Source organism: Pteropus alecto, unplaced genomic scaffold (assembly GCF_000325575.1).
Source record: "Pteropus alecto unplaced genomic scaffold, ASM32557v1 scaffold40, whole genome shotgun sequence".
NCBI lineage: Eukaryota > Metazoa > Chordata > Mammalia > Chiroptera > Pteropodidae > Pteropus > Pteropus alecto.
In genome coordinates, this window is record NW_006431919.1 from 14592631 (window position 1) to 14599988 (window position 7358).

The following is a 7358-nucleotide window of genomic DNA, read 5'->3' on the forward strand; positions in this document are numbered from 1 at the left end:
CTCCCAACGTGCGGGGCCCACACAAGCCACCCTTGGGCGGGGCAACCAGCATTAACTGCGGTGGGAGACTCAGATATGGCAGCGCCTGGTCCGCAAGCCGGGTGGGGAGGGCTCAACGAAGGAGCAATGCCCTCTGCCAGCACTTTTGTCTGAGGGAAAGCTGCTCCTCCAGCCCTCGCCCTGAAGCCAAGACTTTTCAGTTCCTCCCCGTGTGTCCCTGGCGCCTTTCAAGCTGCCTCGCCAGCGCTGGAGCGCAGAGCGAGCGAGTCCGTCAGCGGTAAGTTCATGCACAGGCCCTTTAAGAGCCGCACCCTCTGTCTCATTGAGCCACAACCTCTGCTGTTACGACAGCCAGAAGTTGTAGGGACTTCTCTCCTCAGCACTGGAACCCTGGGCTGGGGAACCTGGTATGTGTCTGGGACCCCTTGCTACTCAGGCAGACCTCAACAGCTGAGATATCCCTCCCAATTTTTAATCACCACAGGTGGGTATGGGACCAGCCCATTCCATGTCTTCCTACCAGTCTCATCGTGGCTTTTTCTCTATGTCCTTAGTTATAGGACTTCCGTTCAGCTAGACTTCAGGTGATTCTCAATGATGCTTGTTCTGTAGTTGTAATGTTGATGTGGTCATGAGAGGAGGCAAGCACAGCGTTTACCTATTCCGCCATCTTGATTGGAAGCCTAAAAATTTAAATTAAGACTGCAGTTTTTAAATGGAAAACAAGAGGGAGTCAGTTATAATTTCATAAACAAGTGCTCTGGATCCAGTGTGAAGAACAAGTAGGGTTGCTGATGTGGTTGTATGTGCGAGAAAAAGAAGCTGGTGGCCATTGACCTGAGATAAAGGTACTTTGGACCAGGGGTCCCCAACCTCCAGGCTGCGGACCAGTACCGGTCCATGGCCTGTTAGCAACCAGGCAGCACAGCAGGAGGTAAGTGGCTGACGAGAGAGTGAAGCTTCATCTGTATCTGCAGCCCCTCCCCAGGGCCAGCATCACCACTTCAGCTCCACCTCAGATCATCAGGCATTAGATTCTCATGAGAACACCGGTCCTCGGTACCAAAAAGGACCAGTGCTTTCGACTATAGAGGAGAAAATGGAAGTAAACTGAGTGGACAGAACTCTGATTAGGAAATCCTTCAGTTAGCAGAGAGAGAAGGGGCAGAAAGAGCAGAGCCTGGGGGACCGCCGCAGCCTAAACATGACAGCCCAGGGCGGGGCCTGAACGGAGGTGGGCCATGGGGACAGACGGAAATTTCCTCACACAGGGTTAGATTTGGGAAGGGAGAACAAGGCCCTGTAACTCCCTCGGAGTTGGGGCCTGTCAATAACAGAGTGGAATGCTGAGGGCAGGATCTGGGGTCTTTCTCCAACATCACTTCTCCCCACCCCGACCCACCCAGAAGAAAGGACCAACACCTCAGGAGAAGGGTCAAGGAGAAGTCTAACCTAGGCTTACCTTCAGGGGTCCTCTGATGGGCCTGAGTCAGGGCTTTCCAGGAAGCTTCTGATCCACCACGCCCACACACAAGCCCCACCTTCCATCCTGAGGCAGCCGGGCAGCCCAAACCCTCCCTCCGATGCCCAGAACTGGCACTCTGCCTGGGAGGCAGCCCTTTCAAAGCAAGGCTGCTCCCGCTGGGGTCTCACCCCGGAGACTGACTTCACCTTTCCCCAAGGCTCCCTTCCCAAGCCATCCTGTCCTCCTACTAAATGGTGGTTTTGCATTTGGCCACCAGGTGGCAGCCTTTCCCATATAATCTTCCTGGACTTGGTTTGGGCGCCCTAGGCTGTGTAGGAAAGGTGTCAGGCAGCTAGAGACTGAGAAGCACGAGTCTGCCCAGAGAGCCAATTCCAGTGGTTCCTTAAACGTATGCATTCACAAAACCCTTCCCCCAAACTAACTGTTTTTATTTGAACTTCATGTCCTCTTGATGACAGAAGCAGATGAGAAACAGGTTTAGAGAAAGTGACCACCTTGAAGTCACACAACAGAACCGGCCCCTCTTAGGTAGCTGGAAATTCCTCTCCTGATCTCAGTCTGCTAACCCATTCATTATTTCCAATCCCAGTCCATTCCCTCAACAGCCCCTTATCTCAGTGTTATCTCAGTCATATGCATGCAGATTTTATTCTTAGGAAGGCAAGAGTCACTGGCCAGAAGAAATCGGCCTCATTGTAAGCCAACCACGTGAATACCTATCATGTAGGAGGCTGGAGTGGAGAGGAGATGAAGATGAACACAAGCTGGCACTATCCTCAGTCGGCATGACTCTATAGATCAGGAGACTTAAGGTAGTAAGTGACAGAACCCCAACTCAAAAACTTGGAAGTCCAAAGGCATGACTGACTTCAGACGTGATTAGACCCAGGGGCTCGGAGAATGTCTGTGCCCCACCTCCAGTTCTGCTACCTTTGAGACGTGGCTTTACCCCCAGGTAGGCTTTCTCCAGGGGAGGGAAAGGTGATTGCTAGCTGCCCCAAACCTACCTCCTTATTACACCCATGGAAATAGCAGAGAGACCTTCCCTTCAACTCACAAAAGACTTTTAATTAGCCCAAATCTCATCAGACCTCTCAGGGCTATAAAGAAAGAAAAGTGGGGGTGGGCTTCCCCAGGAATATACCCGTCCAGACAAAAACGTGTCCACTGCTGATATGACATTCGCCAAAACCGTGCGTGTGTCCATTCCGTCAACCAATAATGCTGGCAGACAAAGCCGGGTGCTGGGAACCCCAGGGTGAATAAAATAGCCACCCAGAAGCAGCATAGTGGGGAACACCAAGGAGCCAGTACACAGTGGCACAGTACAACAGGGAGCGCTGGAGAGAGAACCGGGCAGCACCGAGGGGAACGCGGGGGCGGGGCGGGGCCCAGTTAGTTCAGCTTTGATGGGGATTCGGAAAGAAGGACAGGGACATGTACGCAAACAACGTTATTCACCAAGAAGACACCCAGACCCTCAGGGCTTCCCACCAAGGCTCTTGCCCACCCCGCTGAGGACACCACGGGCCCTTCCCTTCCTCTGGGAAGGCGAGAAGCCTCGTTCCAACACCAGCCTGCAGAACCTGTCGCCGGGCAGAACCGTGGCTCGGGTGGCTCTGTCGTGGAGGCTGTCCCATGCGTTGCGGGGGGTTAGCAGCACCCTTATGTCCACCCACTAGATGCCAGCACCATCCCCTGCCTAGTTGTGACAACCCAAAATGTCTCCAGACAGTGTCAAATGTCCTCTGGGGAGGGAAAATTGTCCTCAGCTGAGAACCGCTGTTCTAGTGCATTCTCTTCCCACCACCTTCTCCCTCATTTCTCTTAGACCCCAGCCTTCGGAAGGGAGAAGCCTCTGTCCTCTGGGTGGGCAGGTCAGTTCTGCCTAAGGAGACATTTACAGATACTTGTCTATGTTCATCCAAGGGACAGCCCCCAACCAGGGGTTCCAGAACTGAGGACTGGTCCCTGCTCTGATGCTCTTCTTCTGGGCTCCACCCCCCACCCCACAGCTGCGCTCATGAGCCAAGGGTGGGAGGAGAACTGATTGCTCTCCTCAACCCTTCCTGGGCGCCCCCTCTGTCCCGCCTCCCCTCGCTGACTTATCTGAGGAGCCGTCCCACTCGGAGGGAGGCAGAGAGACGGAGCATGCCCCCCGCCTCCCCTCGCTGACTTATCCCACTCGGAGGGAGGCAGAGAGACGGAGCATGCCTAGGGCGGTGCAGCTGCGGGCTCTGTGCAGCGAGGGGCAGCCCACGGGTGTGTGAGAGTGCTGAGTGTCAGAGCAATCCACGTGAGAAAATGACAAGTGGAGAGGAGTCTGGGGACCTCTGAGGGCCTTCCCCTGGGGCTTGGGGAAGATGCTAGGGCCTGAGATGACAGTAGAATTGATTTCTTCCTTCTCGTCCTGTCCTAATGCTAGAGTTCACATAGGCCCTTGAAATGGAGCATTCTGAGGAGGATGGATGATGCCCAAATTATGTTCTCTGGGCAGGGGCTGGGACAGCGCCATGAGACTCTATAGCACTTCTAGAGAGAGTGTGAGCTGTTGTCCATCGGCCCAACCAGTGAGGCTTCAAGGGCTGCTTGGAGGAATTTCTTTCTTCTTTTGCTGCTGGAACCTCTACTGCTTGGGTGTGTCTTGGTTCTTGCAGCACTTGAGGTATGTCGAGCATCCTGAGGACAGGGACACAGGGGTCAGGGAAGCCATCAGGAGAAGAAAAAACCCACAGGTTAAAATCTTTCTCTATTGTTGACTTGAAAGACGTGGGCAATTTTGACACTCGAGAGTCAAGAACTCAGGCCTGGCACCATTAAAAATAATAATAATACATATATTTTTAAAACTATGGTAGAAGTAGCAAGCGGACATGCTCTGCATCCTTCTGGATTCTAAGGGTGTGTCTGGTCAGTGTGGACCACTCCTGCAGTGGGTGCAGATCCCGCTCTACAGGACCTAGGTGCCCCCTCCCCAGGGCCGGCCAGTGGGAATGCCACCTGCAGACACGTCACAAAGAGCCCTCTCTGAAAGGAGTTGCCTGCTGCAAAGTCCCACCAGTCCCCAGGGGAAGCCCACCTCCAGTGACTGGCGGATAGACACAGGGGCACAAAGGCCTGTCCGCTTGCCTTGGCGAGTGACCCCTGAGGTTATCCCAGCTCCAGATCTCTGAATGAGGTCCGCTGAGCCATCGCAGCCCAGCTTCTCTCTCTGCCCAGTGCTGTGTCCCTTGTGTGTCTGTGACATACTCTCTGAGACATGCAGAGTCTTTTTCCTGGGAAACACAACCTGAGACACCCCTACCCGTCCCCCTGTAAACAGGGAAAGGGCACATGGTGATGGTGGCGGGAGATTGTGGTGTGGGCACCCCTGCCTGGAGGCCTAACAGCGCACCCCCACGCGGTTCTCTAAGTGGGGCTGTGTACACAGGCGGCAAAATACTGGGGACCTGCGGAGAGCCCACACAGGGTGCTTCCTCGGGAAAGGGGCAACACAGTGCGTTTGTGGGGGTGGGGAGCACCTTAAGTGATATATGGGGGTGCGCGGATAGGGAGAGAAGCAGGATGAAGTGTGTGTGTGTGTGTGTGTGTGTGTGCGTGCGTGCAAGAGAGCCACTGCTCTCCAGGCCAGCATCCCTGTTGAAGGGCACCACGTGTGTGCGTGTGTGCGTGTGTGAGAGAGCCGCTGCTCTCCAGGCCAGCATCCCTGTTGAAGGGCACCGCAAGGGGAGAGAGACAAAAGAATGTCACCTGCTTGTTGGATTTAGCAACACACAGGACCTCTGTGGCAATAGCCACCCGCTCTGTCGGCTACACAGAGATCTGAGCGTGCAGATACACACACTCTCCCTACCTTCAGGCATAAAACACACCACCATCCCGAACATACTCCAGGCCCTGGATCTCGAGTGGAGGTAGGAAGAACTCAGCCCAGCTCACGTTTACCGTAAGAAGGGAAAGCTGAAGAATCAGACATCTAGCACCTGTCACTCCCCTCTGTAGGACCCTCCAGAGCTCCCAAAGCACCTTCTTTCCTTCATCCCTCGATGCTTCGCTGGGCTTGTTTGCCATCTTTCTGCCTCAGAAGCTCCATCTGTGACATGCACTTCTCCGGGGGATGCCTCACAGGTGGAGAGCTTCCCACCACCTGGACGAAGGGAGTTCCTGGCCCCCTACCCACAGGAGAGCTCCGCTGAGCAAACTCCAGACAATGGACTATGTCCACGTTGGTGTTTCCCATTACAGGCAGAATTTGCCTCCCACCTCCCCCCAAAATTTCTCTGCCCAATCTAGGCACTCCTTGATAGCACAGCTGTGTGAACCTTGCCCCTTCTGAGGGCACACCATGCTGCTTGTTAACTTGCTGATTGGAAGTTAGTTTCTCTTCTGAGGCATTGGAGCTAAGCATGAGCACCCATGAAAGGGAGGGGCTTCCTTGTCCTTAGACCCTGAGGATAACAGCAGCCCCGATCTCCATTTTTTAAAATACTTTATTTTTTTCAATTATAATTGACATAAAATATTATATTCATCTCAGGTATACAACATAATGATTAGACATTTCTATGACTTACGAAGTGATCATCCTGATCAATCTAATACCCATCTGACATCGCACAGTTATTATGATACTGATTAGATCCTCCACGCTATATACTCTATAACCCCATGACCGTTTCGTAATTACCAATTTGTACCTCTTAATCGCCTCCCTCTTTCACGCATTCCTCGCCTCTCCCCCAATCTGACAACCATCAAAATGCTCTCTGTATCTGTGAGCTGGTTTCTGCTGTTCGTTTATCCTGTTCTCTAGATTCCACATATGACATTTAACTTTCTCTGTCTGACTTACTCCACTCAGCACAATACCCTTTAGGTCCATTCATGTTGTCACAAATGGCAAGATTTCATTATTTTTATGGCCAAGTAATATCTCATTGTATCTATATGTACCACCTCTTCTTTATCCATTCATCTACTGATGGACACCCAGGTTGCCTCCATATCTTGGCTATTGTAAATAATGCTGCAATGAACATATAGATTCACAGGTCCCTTCAAAGCAGTGTTTTGGGTTTCTTCAGATAAACATCCAGAAGTGGGATAAACTGGGTCTTTTTTTGTCTCTTGTTTTAGTCTGTTTTGTCTGGTATATGTATTGCTACCCCAGGTTTTTGTTTGTTTCCTTTCTCATGAAACATCTTTTTTTCATCCCTTTGCCTTTAGTCTGTGTGTTTCTTTTGATCTGCAGTGAGTCTCTTGTAGACAGCAGATGTAAGGGTCTTGTTTTCTTATCCATTTAGCCACCCTTTGCCTTTTGATTGGAGCATTTAATCCATTTACATTTAAAGTAATTTTGATATGTAGTTATTACCATTTTATTATTCATATTTTTTAATCTCTTTGCCTTTTTCTTCTTTAAGAAACCCCTCCAATATTTCCTGTAATACTGGCTTGGTGGTGATGAACTTATTTAGCTTTTTCTTGTCTGGGAATCTCTGTATCTATCCTTCAATTCTAAATGATAGCTTTACTGGGTAGAGTAATCTTGGTTGTAGATCCTTGCTTTTCATCACTTTGAATATTCCCTGCCAATCCCTTCTGGCCTGCAAAGTTTCTGTTGAGAAATCAATCGACAGTCTTATGGGAGCTCCCTTACAGGTAATTAACTGCTTTTCTCATGCTGCTTTTAAGATTCTCTCTTTGTCTTTAAACCTTGATATTTTAATTATGATGTGTCTTGGCGTGGGCCTCTTTGGGTTCATCTTGTTTGGGACTCTCTGTGTTTCCTGGGGTCCTATGTCTATTTCCTTCACCAAGTTAGGGAAGTTTTCCATCATTATTTCTTCAGATAGGTTTTCAACTTCTTCTT